This window comes from Macrosteles quadrilineatus, unplaced genomic scaffold, assembly GCF_028750875.1.
Source record: "Macrosteles quadrilineatus isolate MER2022 unplaced genomic scaffold, UCM_ALF_1.0 Scaffold_2__2_contigs__length_208266976, whole genome shotgun sequence".
NCBI lineage: Eukaryota > Metazoa > Arthropoda > Insecta > Hemiptera > Cicadellidae > Macrosteles > Macrosteles quadrilineatus.
In genome coordinates, this window is record NW_026542595.1 from 83,369,770 (window position 1) to 83,385,835 (window position 16,066).

Below are 16,066 nucleotides of genomic sequence, written 5' to 3' on the forward strand. Positions count from 1 at the left end.
ACTTAATAGATAAGTAGTGAACGGGTGTTCAATGATTTCAGGCTCATATACAGTGGTTATTTAAAAAAGTGTGTTTATGAATTGGTATATTAAATGAGAGTTTTGAAAATAATATAAAAGTGTTGTAGGAAATAGTAATTTGTGTAACTAATTACTACTATTATTTGGGTTATTTGTTTATTTGTGTGTTGTTTGTGTTATTTGTGTGCTAATTATTATTGATTTTTTTGTAATTTGTGTAGTTTTTGTGTAATTTGTGTTTGTTTGGTAAATTTGTGTGTTGTGGCGAATTGGCACTTTGCTGCTGGCGAAAGAAGTGTTTACGCACAAGCCGTAGGCGTGTGTGGAAAGTTTCTCGAATGCAGCAAAGGCAATTTGCACTCGTGTTACACATTATATGTTTCCACAGGTATTATAAAGAATAATTAGTCTTTCAAACACTAAACAACACGTTTTAGGTTAGGTCAAATCCAAGCGTTGAACGAAATGGGAAACATTGCAACAGCTGATCGCAGTCGTAGTATCTTTAAGTGTTGCCAACATATTTCCAAGCGTACACGGATTACGTGCATAATAAAAGCACGCTGATTTGTGTTGTTTTGGTTGGAATACTGGTGTGCCACAAAAAAGAGTGCGCTAAAGGAAAGAAAATGCAGCAATTAGCTACTTTCTGTACAATAATCAGTGCAAGGAAGCCCACTTTGTCAGATGACTGTAGGGGAAAAAATATTGTGTGAAAGGTGTGCTCGAAAAGCTAAAAATCGATTGACTATTTTACATTGCACGTTGAACTTACAGTAGACATTGCACTTTTTGCAAATATTCTCACGATGTCCAGCAGAGAAACAAAACACTTCTTTGTTTTCAACAGCTCCAGACGGAAGTTCGCGTTGCAGGTGTTCAAAGTGCAAAGCACGTGTTCAACAATGCAATGCGCAACAGCTGATCGCATAAACAACAAACAGCTGACGCCGCCAGTGACTCACGCCGCGACACGGAGGCCATATACGGCTGCAATGCCGGCAGTGGCAGACACAAATATTTACAAGAAGGCTGGCCAGAAATAGTGACTGGTGACAAATATATGACGATAACGCCCTGAACAAGGCCGGCCAAAGTCAACGATCTGTCCGGAAACGCTTAATCAAGCGCGTTGACCACTATGATGCAACAGAACATGAGCATCTGTATTAGCAGTCTGTGCGTCGTCGTGGTTGGTGACTAAAACTAAAACTATCTGAGTTTGAATTATAAACTATTGTATTTTTACTAAATAACTCATTGATAGGTATTTTACATAAATACGTCGTCCCTAACTCCTTCCGATACATCAACACTGATACTGTAAACGTATATTAGACGGAAAATGTTTATATATAACAGATGTTTAACGGAGAATCCGATTGAGATGAACGGCATTCATTGAAATCTATCGTTATTGTAGCAGCTTTAAATATAAATATTTACCGTATTGTAAATGTTTACAGTATACGTTTGCGTGCACAAAATAGGAAAGAATTAAATATTGAGATGAAGAATGAGATAAAATAATATAATTGTGAAAACTAACGCCGTGATCTATGCAGGTCCATACAGACATCCACATGACAAGTCAACATACAGTACATACGAGGTATTTTGTGATAAACCAATATTAACCCAATTTAAACGATTTATATGTTTTAAGTTTTATGAATGTTGATCTTTCGAGAGCACAATATTCACGTTAGGGTTTACATCGATCCAAAATATCGATGATACAGCTTTATTTGTTTACGATTGATTATGATACTGCTAATTTCGGTAAACTCAATTAATCAGATAATAAGATTGCTGCAACACTTTATGTTGTCTTTATTATATAGATTGGGTTAAACTAGAAGCATAACAAATTTTGATCAATAATTATAATGCCATTATATAACAAATATGTTTACATTTTTTAAATCATCGTCACTGAACGTTATACAGTATACACGAGATTCTAACTCATGTAAATGAGAATATGCAACTTGAAAGAATAAACTCATTTACAATAACTGCACGTATTTAGGGAATAATAATTACGAAAACCACTAAAAACAGCTATTTTAGAAGTGATAATTTTTCTTACCATTAGTTTACGTAAAGCTTTCCAAGATCCTTCGTTGCAATAAGTAGATCATTAAGTAGGCACCCCTGAAAAAAACATTCTAATTAGTAAAAATATTGCAGCAAGAGTAGTTATACAACATAACTATTAAACACCAGACTCAGGCAAAATAAATAAGCAATGTCTTGAACAGTTTTACATGGCGAGTGACAAAAACATTGAATAATATGCGTGCCCAAAATAAATAAAAAATCCGAAAAAAGATCTTAGGCTTGTTAAGTTAGTGAAATGAGTAAGGAAAACGTAAACAAAAATAATGATTAATAGATTTACTAGCTAACCACAGAATCAGCATTTTGTGATATTAAGAATAGATTATTGAACAACGTTTGGATATACGTACCATAAACTAACTACAGTTAGAAATACTAACGAGTTTCCCCGAGCAAAGCTTGGCTCCCAGATGCTAATTTTTTTGATTGAGTTCAATGACCTTGGACCCGGGTAATGCAACCCTGGGAATCATTTATTGAGACCAGGCTAAGTTGGCTCATGATATATGTTCGATTAAATTACGCTGACGAGGTCTTGTCATTATCTGACCGTCACATCAATTGACGCTGACAGAGGACTCTTTGTGTCTGACATGTAGACCGACACAAAGGGGCCCACTGTAGACTACAGTAGAGTATAGTGAGAAGCTGATGACCTTACCTCATTTACCTGTGAGGTTAAATGTTGAATAATGGTTAAGTTTTAGGTTTTTCCTATAACACTGAAATTTGTTACTAAATTAGTATATGTACCAGGTGTAGCTAATCTTTGATTTAAATTGAACAAAATGTATTGAACCACCCAGTGTGCGCTGCTGTCAAATTTAGGTTTTTCCTTTAATTATCAGTGCTACGATTGATGTGCTATTAAACACGATAGTTTACGATAAGCTATCAATTAAATTATGTTTGGTTAAAAGGCGTATCCAACTGAAATTAGTAATTGATAATACCTCACTATATTGGCAATTCAATTCAATATTAAGTCATTCATTTTAAAGCTGGCTACACTTTTAACATGAAAACTGGATGTATATTTTTTTGTAAAATATAATTGATGCCTTTAGCAGAAAAAAATAACTTATGGATTTCATAGTCAACTACTGCAAGTCTAACCATTAAAGGTAAGGTATAACAGAGAGAAATAGATGCAAAATATAATTGCCATGCGTAATTAGGCATAAATAAACCCCGTCACAGAGCAAAGCTTAGGATTTGAGCCATTAAAGTCCCGTCGTCGCGCCACCACAAGTGAAGTATGGACTAAATCCCCAGGAAAATCGGTAAAAACACTAATTACGTTTGAGACCCGACCTACAGCAGAACCAATAAATGCAACTCATTATAACTGATGTATTGGCCCTTTTTGTACCCTTAGAAATATTTTTGTGGGTCACCTTATGTTAAAGTATCTACATTATTTGGAAGAATTAAAAATAATAAACTGCTGAAACAGTTTTGTTATGGATAAGTTGAATACAGTTGAAAGGCGATTTTCTGTGTATTTCAGTGGCATCATTTCACCAAATCCTTAGGGGCGAACAACGGGGGTATGAAATATCCCTCACTAAAGAGGGGGGTCCGGGATCCCTCCCCGGGAAGTTTAACAGTTTTGAAACCTAAAAAGAGGCACTTAGGCTTATTTAAAATGTCGAAAAACTAAACAAATATTCTAGTACAGCATATTTTTGCTCTGACCCAGGAACCGGGGTGGGGGCATCATATGAAACCCTCCAAATTTCGTTTTGGTGTTATCTATTGATGTATAAACTTAAACACAAATTTACCAATCCAATGACATTTATATGCAACGACTTAGTATTTGAGGCTCGGGATTAATACGATAATCAATTTCAACATAATTTTCTTTTTATTTATATGACGTTTACTAAAGCAGCATTTTCTATCTTGGTACAATATATTCACGAACCTGTTTCAGCCAACGAATCATGTTTCAACAAACAAAACACCGATGAAGATGGATTTGGGAAGATAGAGACCGGTAATAGGTAAATTTGCCTTCAGCTGGTCGAGAATTTCTTACTTACATCATGCTATGAAATTGAGTGGATGAGAAGCCAAATGTGGCTTTTGTTCGTGGTCTACTTTCTATGCACCAAAGTGGGTCTATTCTATTTATACAGTGTGACACGAAGATTGCAACACTGTCCAGGGTATATAAAGACAATATTGAACAAAGAGGTTTGCATCGCATAATGAAAGCGTTACAAATAGGTAAATATTGAACATTGTTCGGACTAATATTGTACTAGCAAAAGTCTGTTTCAACTAGTTTGATTTAATTTTAAACAAAATTAAAATTTGTTGAGTTTGAAGTAGGTTTGTTTAAAATTTTATCATTTTATGAAAACATTTAAAATTTTCAAGCTAACAAAAAACATAAAGAAAAAAAATTTAGATGTATATAGAAATATTGAACATCTCAATCGGAATGTTGTTTATTTTTGGATCCATTATGGATGATAAGATTTAAAATATCGAAATCCCTCCAGCCGCAATAAATAGTTGACCCACTAACTATATATATCCAATAGTACTTCACGGTATATCAGTTTTACTATTGATCCTATTGTATTGTCTAGTCTGGATTTACATTTTATTCTGAATTGATTTTTCCTTACATAAATTGTGGAAAAGATATTGTCTCTAAAATTGAAATCCAGCCAAAATCTCTGGAGAACATACATCATGTGAAAAGATCTTACTTTAAAACTGTTAATTTATGGCATAAATAAAATCAAAATGTAAATATATTCTATGCAGTTAACACTTGCTTCAAGTGACACACTTGGTTTAATTTCCACACTTTGCTTTTTATTTAACAGTTTATATCCAAAACAATTTGATTTCAATTTAAAATCATAATGAAAAACTCCACCCATAAATATAAAATTAAGCTAACAAAAAACTAGATTAACACAACTTCCATTATGTCACTCATCCAAATTTTATGTTTATATATTTTTTTTTCTAATATACCATAGTTTGTTCCTTGAAAACTAAAATAAAATACATGTGTTTTAAGTAACACTTATCTTTATCCATGCCTATTCACTCAAGCAACACATGATTATAAATATACTCCTGTAAAGTAATTTTTAGTGTTGATGTTATGTCTTCCATAGTAAAATTGGACATGAAAAGTAACATTTTGTGCCAATTATAAAAATCAGTTCCAATAAAAAAAACTGCAATTTCAATTAATGAAAATACTTACTTAAATTTTAAATAATTAATCAACGTTAAAGAGTTGTTAAGGAAAATATAACTGAAGTGACCAAATACAAAGCACACAACCTTATTGTAGGGTTTACAATGTTATTCAAATTAAGGTAAATGGAATTAGGACCGTCGAGCCGTTTGTAGAATCGTTCAGAACCAGAGATAGAGAGAAAATGGCCTTTTAGATGACTGTCTGCTCGTTTTGGAAATGGTTATGTTGGTTAAAATATAAATTAAAACTGAAAAGATAATAAACACCATACGACCGCACATAACAATATAACAATATGTATATTCCCGATGCAATTAAAATAGTTAATCTAAAATATGGAAATTAATAATGATATTTAATACTTGATTTTCTGAGTAAAACAACAATGTTAACAATATTTATTATGCGCTTTGTTTTATATAATGTTATTTATTTTGAAGCTTTTAAGTTGCTCTGTATAACTGATATCCTTTTTCCTTTTAAAATTGTGAAAGCAATATTATTATTTAGTCTCCAGCATAAATAACAAACTTCCAACTCCAGTACTTGAACATTTAATTAATTTTTTCTAGTTAATGAGCGAAAGATGTTAGACAATGAATAAATAATATACATGATTGGTTTTAAAGGAAAATAAATCAATTTGTACCTGTTGTACATTAAACTAAAACACTACAAAATACTTAAAATAAATCCTTTCCCTACTAGGACATTGAATTCTATATAGGCCTTGTTGCACTCAGATTGAATATATCTTTAAACCAACCATGAGTTTCATATCTTTGCTTTTAACATGCATAACTTTGGGCACACCATCATTTTAGTTGGTTTTTACCGCTCTCTACATTAAGATTTGCATTTGCAACAGTTGTATGTGCGTTACGTGTTTATTTACATTTTAAATAAAACTAAATACGACAGCTTTTTTGATTTATGAAAATATTAACAAAACCTAATGTACTACTAATTCTTTTAAAAGCAAGATGCCCGTAATTTCTTGAATTAATTATTTACTGTACGATTTATGTGGAGTGAGTTCTCCCATGTGGAAAAACATCACCAAAATTTATTTTGTGATTTAGATTAATGGATTTGCGATTGGTGGGAATCGAACCTATGGTCCAAGGACATAGGCCACCCCTAACGGCATCTGACGCTATCGGGTTCCTTGCACATTATAAATAATAATAATAATTATAATAATAATCTAAATAATAATTTCAGATTTTTATTGAGTAGCAACAAAAATGTAAAACTGCACAAGTATTTACTGTAATTTACAAATTTCCGTTCTCAATCGGTATAAATGGGCGGAAATATACCGTCCGACGAGGCTTTGAACATTTTCAACGCCACAGCAGTTTCATTCATGAAATATATAAGGGTATATTTGAAGGAAATCAACAAAGAAGGCCCCTCCTCCATATTTGGGACGTGTGGGTGATATCAGTAAAGAAGCTATTCTCGTCCTCCAAATGCGTGAATTATTGGCGACAAAGCCTGCAAATACTCGATACAAGATCGAAGTATCGATTGGTTCTCTCGAATACTTGGCGGTACAAAGGGAGACGATCCGATTATTGCAGAGTAATCCCTCAAGCTGGCTCAAGCATACACTCAGACAGAAAAAGAGTTAATAATGTCCTGACGATGAAAGGTCTGACACCGAATCATTTTTATTTTTGTAGACCAAGCTTATGCGAGTAATTTAAAATGTCAAAAATAGGAGGTAAGATTGCCTCAAAGGGACGAAAACTTTATTTAAATAATTTTCCATCAACGTGTAGGTGTCCTATTCATTTGTTTGTAGGCCAAAGCTACCCACCTGACATAAAATTAAATAAAGAGGAAGTCTACCTACAGTGGACCAAACTTAATTTCATTCTTGCAACTAAGTAAAATCAATGTGCACCATAAATTGATAGGCCAATTACAAAAATACATCTGGATAGACAATTGTTGTTTGATTCCATAACGATAGATATAAATACATTAGAACGTCATTTATTGATGAATCTTGGTTTAACTATAAATTTGCCATTACTATCTGCGTTTAAAATTACCTACGTAATATCCAATGAATTATGTACATAAAATAATTAACATTTAATTTTTCTATAATTAGTATATTATTCTTAATTGTAGACGGGAGCGAGCTGGTCTAGAGGTAGGGCGCAGGACTTCAGTCCTCGAGGTTCCGGGTTCAAATCCCGCCAACCACCAATTGATTTGTTCTAAGTGATTAGGCAACCACCTAGCTAGGCCTTAGTAATGTAAAAACGGTTCTGGAGAGCCTAGCGTCCTAGTATGCGAAGGTGGAACTAAAAAAATCTCATTTAGTCAGAGATAGTTTAATCGAACTATTCTAAGCAACAACATAATAGTGACCATATGTCAAAGCATTTGACGTGTAATAAACGAATAAACCCATCAGCAATATGACATGACCAAGGTGTGTGGGCCGTGACGCCTGACGCCGTGTCATGGGTTGCCCGCCCTAGTTTCCTGTTCCGGTATAATATCCCACGTTCAGTCACCATCGCCTCATTGATGACGAATACACCGGAGTTAAATGACCGCATCAACTCCCTGCTGGGCTCAACTACCGCAGCAGAGAGACCTAGACCATGACATGCCCTGTAACATCAGGTACTGCTAGATTCATTGTACTTCCATCGAGACCTCATCTTCAGACGAAAAAAATGTTATTTATATTTTCTTTTTTGATAGTCGCTATGTATTGATAGTTTTGTTTGCTCGCTCCATCGAACAAGAGCATTCCCAATTGAGTTCATCTACAAAACAATTGGTAAGTCGTTTTCAAATATGCTTTTCAAATAATTTCAATCTTAATTCATTTCAAACAAGAATTTGCGTTGTAGAGGACAATTCAATGTTTATATTGTTTATTAGGTTACGATAAATATTTAAAAGAAATACCAGTAGGTATTAACCAACTCAGGATTTAGGTTTACCATAAGATACATATTTTTCACGAACATTTGGAAGAAGATTGACATAAACTAACTCTTTACTTAGACCAAGGCCATTTGTCACTGTGTCAAAAATTGTCAGAGAGTAAAATGAGTAAAAACAACGGCTGTGTTAAATTGGTTATACTTCCAATTTATAAAATAAATGGTAACAGTTTTAGCAAATTAAGTTCATGAGGTATAAATGGGGTATTTTTGATAACATTATCAAAAATACCAGTTTATGGTTGAGTAAAATAACGTACAATCGTGTCATTTACATTTTCGTAACGATTACTGTGTGTAATGAGTGTATATTCAATTTCAATGATAAAATAATACAAGTTTGCATCTGAAATATTCTTTTCCTAATGCCAAATATCACTTGTGCTGGTTAATCAAAAGGAAAAACGTAGTAAAAACCTCAGTAGTCATATATTTAATAATTTAATATGATGGAATAATTTTTGTAGTCGTCAAGGGAAGAAATTATCAACTGTTAATGGTACGTGTAAGATGACTCATAGTTTGTTTGCAGGTTGTTCGTTGAGAAATTCTTAAGATAGTCATATAATCAGATGAAACTGTTTTTCCAGGAACAGATAAACGGTATCACGTAAATTAGTCACATAAGCTTACCTGGTCTAAATGGTTAGAAATTTCGGTTCTATGGTTTAAAACAAAAGCCAGTGACAATTAAGAATTTTTTGTGTGGAAAACCTGTAAAAGCCTTCAATCTCAAAATACCTCCCGCAGTACCAGGCCACCCCAAAAATGCAATACTCAAGAATTAGAAAGTAAAAGTTACGCCACTTGTTTACTAAACATATCACGCAAAGGATAGTAAGGAATAAATAATTTGATATGCTGGATACGGATTGTAAGAATAAAACAGTCGAGTGATCTAGTATATTTAGATTTATAGGCAATTTCGATTTAATTCGGGTAGGTTTGGTTAGTTTTATGGCTGTTTGTGGTAATTAGGTTACACAACCTAACATAAACTTGCAAAGGCAGGACGACACCCAGTACTGACTTATTCTAGATCCTGACCAACATGGCTACTAGAACGTGCCTATAACAAGTTGTTGTACTTTGTAACAAGTGTAATACACATTCGAATGTTAACAATGTGTTTTAAAACTACTTCCTGGTAAATTGAAGATGCATTTAAAAGTATTTTGTACCATATAAACTATATGTATCAAAATACTGTATGCAAACAAATGTAATCAGTACAAGTCAACAGCATTTTGCTGACCCTGGCTAAAGAAACGGTAGATTTTTGACAGTGATGTCGCTGCTCAGATCATCTCATTTTACAAACTTAAAATAAGGAATGGATGGAAAATGAATGAATGCCCATACTTACAATTAAAGGTCCAAAATGTAGAACATCAGAGATAACACAAATCACATAAGCACTTGCACTAAACTAATAATAAAGATAATCAAACACAACTAAGCGCACTACGAGATCACGTGGTAGGATAATGAATGACTAGATCGAATGGGAGTGTACTACGCACAACGCGCTGGTACATACTAGTCAGTCATACTAGTGGTGTCGGCAAAGTGATAACATAATACGGTGTGTCGTTGACGGCTGGCGCGCTCTAGGTAGCATTCCTGGAACTTGGTGACGTCACTATCAATGTCACGACTCATGAGTCACACAAGAGCAAGGTCACTCACACTCTCACCTGAACAACACAGCAACATCGCACGACGTTGCGGAAATGCTACATGATGAAACATGGCATTGCTGAGAACCGGTAAAATGTGAAACATTGTTACCACGGACAACTCTTTTGGTGTTAGAAACCGAAGAAAAGTGTCTATACTGCCTACTTCATACCACCTTCACCTCTACCGTACCCACAACCCAGAGATGATCCAGCAATTCCCCAACCCTATTCTACCAACCATCCAAAACAAAAGATTTCCCAACTAACTATTCTACTATACCAAACCCTAAACAACCATACTACTGACATTAGTAACATTAGTAGTTACTGATGTCAACCATAGTAACATCAACCATGAACTCTCACTGAACGGACACACCTCATACCCTCCAATAATAAATAAATTTGTTACTATAAAGTCTATGGTACGCTCACAACAGCTGCGACAGGCCCCGTTGTGTGCAAATTAATGTTTTTACAAGAAGCATAGATTTAGTATAGTATTTATTGCAATAAATTTCCAGACTAAGAATTAAAGCATAAGTAAAACCGGAAAAACACTACAGTTCAAGATCCTACCAAAATAATTGTTTAAATTTCTCAACACAATAAGCAAACAATATTTAAAATTCGTACATTTTACAATGACGATTCTGGTTACTAAAATATTACCTTTGAAGAACTATTGAATTAATTTCCTAAGCTAAAAAACTGGTCGACAGTACTCGAGACACAATCGGTTGTTGAAGTGTAATCAGTAAATGCGGCCTCATTTGTCTGAATTGTAACTTTACTGACAATTGATTAACGATTACGAGTTAATGAATCAAAAGAAATAACAAACAGAGAGACAAATAGCTGTCGGTAATCCGAAAAGCCTATTGGATTAGATTGATTGCTTACATGAAGTTTACTTGTCAAATCGACGAGATACAATTACTCTTCTACTAAACAATGACGGTTCTTAAGTTTAAATACGAAAATACTACTGTCTTCGTTTATGCTATTGATAATATGGATTAATAATAATAGTAAATGTGCGAAATGAGTTGTAAAACAAGATTCTTGCTATAAATCAATAATAATTTATGCTTTATTTATTGAAACCCTGATTTAATGGTGTTAAATGCCATTTTTCCATACTAAAAAGAGGTTTCAACATTTAATTATCACAAACGTTTAGCTCTTTACATGAAAATTGAAATATACTAAGTTGAGTTCAATATTCGAATTGAATACGATGAAACTTGATCGCAATTTTTATCGGTGGCTTGAAAGTACTTTAAATAAAGTGTTTCAAGCACCCATGCAGAAGTTGATCCATTATGCAATACATGCCTCAATGTATACACTGAGCGGGTAAGCTACGAATACCAAACACTCCGCTAAGCCAGTAGATTTTCTCTAAAATATGGATTCCAGTTTCCAGTTGCAGTATTTCTCTGTCCATCTTTGTAAAGAGAGCAGCTCGGGCACAAAGCTGGTGTAGGAACGGCTGGATTTGCCGCCATTTGAAACAAAACAAGCAAACGCTTTTTGTGTTCATACACCATTGATTTTCATCCGCGACTTTCAGTGTTTTTGATGAAACACTGATTGGAATGTGGCAACTGAACAAAACATCTAAGTTAATCCGTCGTTTAGAGTTTGACATCAAACGCTCTCTAATCTGACAGGTTGGGTTTTACAAAAGGTTTTTTGGTTTCATTTTTAAAACAAGCATAAAGTTAATTCACGTCATGGATTTAAGAAGTTAGGTTATGTATGATTCGCTTACTATTAAAAAATGACACCTTTTTGTTCATACTTTGGACATTTCAATCGTAATTTGCCTTCAGCCATACACAATGAAATTTGCTCACAATACTGACCAGTGCAATACATTTATTGCACATGTGTTTATATTTTTTTTCTATATAAAACAAAAGATACTTTACATAAGAAGGTATCAAACATACGCCAACATAAATTATTTACTTCCCTGAAAGTTTGGAAGTAAACAATAAGAAAAGAGTCTTGTAATATAGTTTTACGGTTATGGCACAATTTTAGTTACGATCACTCTTCCTGCTCTGCTTTCCGAAATTACCTTGTAAAACCGCTGTATATTTAGTTTATGTCCATGTGTTAGTTTCGTAGGAAATTCGCAGTATCCACAACAAAATCAATATTGTCACTTGCCCACTTTTCATTACTTACAGTTTTAGCGAATTTCCCCATAGGGAAGTAGCTATTACCGTTGGTCTCATAGTAAGACTTAGGCCCGGGACCGATTTACTTTTTCATTTTAATGTCCCCAGAGGCCAAAAACACCATTCGTTAAAATTTTTATATATGTATATATATATATATATAGATGTATATATATATATATATATAGATTTATATATATATATATATATATATATATATATATATATATATATATATATGTCCGTGAACACGATAACTTGAGTAATTTTTATCCGATTTTGATGAAATTTGGTTTGAAGGTGTAAGGCAGGATAAACTTGAATGAGTTCGCGATCCAGCATGATCGGACCATGGGAACAGGGTTTTATGGGGGGTTTTCACTTTTTACCCTCAAAACACAAAATTTCCCAATTTTTCTCTAAACCTTCTTAAAGAGCTTAAAAAAAACAAACAATTCAGTATATCAAAGTGTTTTTGTACGGTTATTGGTTACGGAGAAAACTAAAAAAAATGTCAATTTAAAATTCCCATGTTATTCTTATGGAGAATATTGTAAAATGTTGTAGTTTGCTTGTTTATGGATATATTTTGATCAAACTTGGCAAATTTATTTATTTTAAAGTAAGCTATCAATATTTTACTAAAAACACACTACTTTATTAGTTTCCTTGTAGCAGCAAACCTAGGTACTCGTTAAACCTATTGTTATTTAAATAGATCAATTGAAAATCAATTCGGCCAAATGGAAATTCGCTTAGACGGCAGGTTTGCTGCGGCGGGGGTATTTATATGTTTCTCACGAACGAGTTTGACATTACAGATAAGAGAGGAATGGTGAATGTCTAGACTTTTACAAAGCTGTTGCATGAATTATTATGACTTTGAATTACTGTATAAGTTTATTACTCTTTCATTACTTTACCCGTCCTTCGCAACAAAGAACAATTTGATCCAATGAATATTATAGTAAACAATAACTACCTGCCATTGATTATAGAAACAAAGCTAAATTAAACCATATTGTATTTGAAAATTATATTCTCTTTATTTAATTTGTGTGGAAGGATAAAATTGATAACTATTAGTGAAATGTAAACTAAGTAAATGTAAATAGACGGGTAAAAACTGCAGTTGTTTATTTCATTATTTGACATAAACACCAATTAATATTTACTTACATAAGCTCAACTCAGAGAATTAGCAATCTAAGAGGTGTAACCCAAAAGGATCATTGTATACATGAGAATGCCTATGTGTGTTGGCCTGGTTCTTGATACTGTGTATACCTTGTGTAAAATGACATCCCAATGGATCAAAAGTCTTTGCAACAAACGGATACACAGATAAATCCCCTCCATTTGATGATATTATTGATTTAGGTCCAAAGCTTTGCTCATACCAACAAGCGAAATAGAAGACTGATTAATTTATGGTTCAGATGTAGGTGTAATTAATAAATTAAGATTATAAATCATTGTAACAACACAGTTTAGCAATAAATATTAAGATATGTTTTATTTTCTTGAAACAATGGTGTTTGTTATAACTATTGGAGGAGTAGGAATATTAGTGCGTTTGTAAGTATCCAGAAAGGTTTGTTAATATTTGAACAAGCAAAGAACCTCCATGGAAGCAATTCTTTTAAAGAAGTTTTGTTTTTAATGAGGTATTACAACTTTTAGATCAAAATGTCCATTGATTTTAATCGGGATGGTTTAATTACAACTACGTATTACACTTGGAACTAGTTTTGACGCTAAATTAGTGTAGTATTTAGGCTGTAGATGTTCATGTGTATAATGAATTTGTTAATAATTAATATTTAACATATTTCTGTAGTTTGTAAATGTTATAATTACTCCATAAGTAGTTAGTAAACCCTGTTATTTTCTCAGAGTATTTCAAGGAAAATCTATTACAGTATTATAGGAAATAGTTCTGCATTATTTTAAGCATTAACACAGGCTATAGAATGCAAACGCCCTTTTAATTTCGAAATGCAATATTTTTTTTAAAAACTTTTACAAATAATTACCCAAGGCAATGCTAAAAGGTCCAACCCCACATGTAACATTAGCCCCACTAGGGCCAAGCATACATTGTAAGGCCTACATTGTCCACCCACAACTCTGACAAGCCATTACCTGAATGACGTCATCTACATTAAGCCGTAGTGTTTCTGTTTCTTTCCATTAGGTAATGCGTTTCCGCCGCTTTTACGGCGCGATTGTTGGCAAAACTGTCACTGTGCCGCGACAAAGATGCGGTCTCGAGTGCGCTTTCGGTTGGATTGATGTTTATACAAAGAGTTTAGTGAAATAAAATGCATTTCAACCGACTTGAGGTAGGCTATGTATTGTTTGTACTCGGGTGTACAATCTAAAATTTTAGGTAAACTCTAGCATACGTTTTGAAGAACTAAACTGAACTATAATTCAAACAAATAAGATTGTGTATATTTTATACATTTTTTTATTTCCCACCTTCACATCCTAGGACGCTAGTTCCAGCCTGGAACTGTTTCACACGATTCTTCAGAGTAGTACTAGTAGTTTGCGGCATTATCACATGGATAAAATGCATTGGTGATTGGCGGGATTTGAACCCGGGACCTCGGGCACCGAAAGCCCTGCGGTCAACGACTAGACCAGCTAGCTCCCCACGTATATTTGATAATATCTTTTTTAAGTTTTTAAAATTTAGTATTGTTTGTTAAAATGATAAGGTTTGCATGCTCTGTAGTTTAATATAACTTGGTTAAGAAATATACATGTTATAAACATTTTTAAGGTACCTGCTTGTATTTTGAACACTCAGTTAACAATTAAGTAATAAGTCGACGTATCACAAATTATTACATTACTTTATTAGTTGTTGAAATAAGGGCTCCACTTTTCCGGATTGTTATGTTTCGAAGTGTTAAAAAAACAACAGTTTTTACATGAGTTTGCTTACATTTATAGATATACCACGAACAAAACAACCTGCGCAGAAACGAAAAGATCACGTGGTTCGCGCAGGTAGGTGGGCCGTACCATTGAAACCTGCGCGGCTCGAAACGGCCGAGGGTTCTTTTGTTTCTGGTATTACTATAAGCTTAATTTTTTTAAAAGGTAAAATTAAGTGTTTGTGATCAATGGAAGTAGAGGGTAGCTTAAAAGAACTAGATAATAACCCAGCAATCTAATTTTAACTCGTTACAAAGAATGGGTGAAGCTACAAGAAAAAAAATTGATTTCCAGGCGAAAGCTTAAAGAATGAAACCAAGTTCAAAAAAACGCTATTATGTATTTTCTACACTAGTGGTATATTTTTGTTGAAGTCAAAGTTGGTTTAATTTAAACGCTTTTAAGGGACAACGGTCCAAACCCATTGGGATTTGTGGATTGCCGGGAATTGAACCCGTCCCTCCCGTACCAAAGTCGAAGGCGCTAACCACTAGGCTAGCAACACACCTAATTGTTTTATGTAGGTTGTAAAATAAAAATAAAAACTTGTAAGTTTACATTGAACTTGAGTCAAAGAACTGAACATTGACAGAACTCGAGTAGTCGAGTAGACTACAATAACCCCGCCACAGTAACGCTGATGATTATTGTTACAGTACTGTACATTGTTACATTTGTAGCGGTGTGTACTGTGTAGCCAGCAGCTGCGGACTACGGAGGGGAAGTAGGTTTAATATCTGCGGCACCCTTCCATCACACCTGGGCCACCAGTGGCTGTACAATTGTAGGGGGGTGGGTCCAGTAGGTCTAACACCGGTACATTGGATTTAGAAAAAAATAACTATAAGTATAGCTAGGTCACTTATTATCTATGGATTTTAAAGA

The 16,066-nt window shown here is 33.8% G+C and overlaps 1 protein-coding gene across 2 annotated transcripts in view; it reads right to left on the reverse strand.

The window, feature by feature from the left end:
• The window catches only part of LOC128986920 (leucine-rich repeat-containing protein 24-like), a 78,817-nt gene that overhangs the window by 18,495 nt on the left and 44,256 nt on the right, over window positions 1-16,066 (reverse strand). The window contains exons 1-2 of one of the 2 annotated variants that reach the window (XM_054407531.1): window positions 9,725-9,870; window positions 2,114-2,178 (exon numbers count right to left, since the gene is read on the reverse strand). The gene's annotated coding sequence lies outside the window, so the exon portion shown is untranslated. Of the gene's footprint in view, window positions 1-2,113; window positions 2,179-9,724; window positions 9,871-16,066 lie in introns of those variants that run through there. The other variant, XM_054407532.1, reaches the window with a different exon arrangement.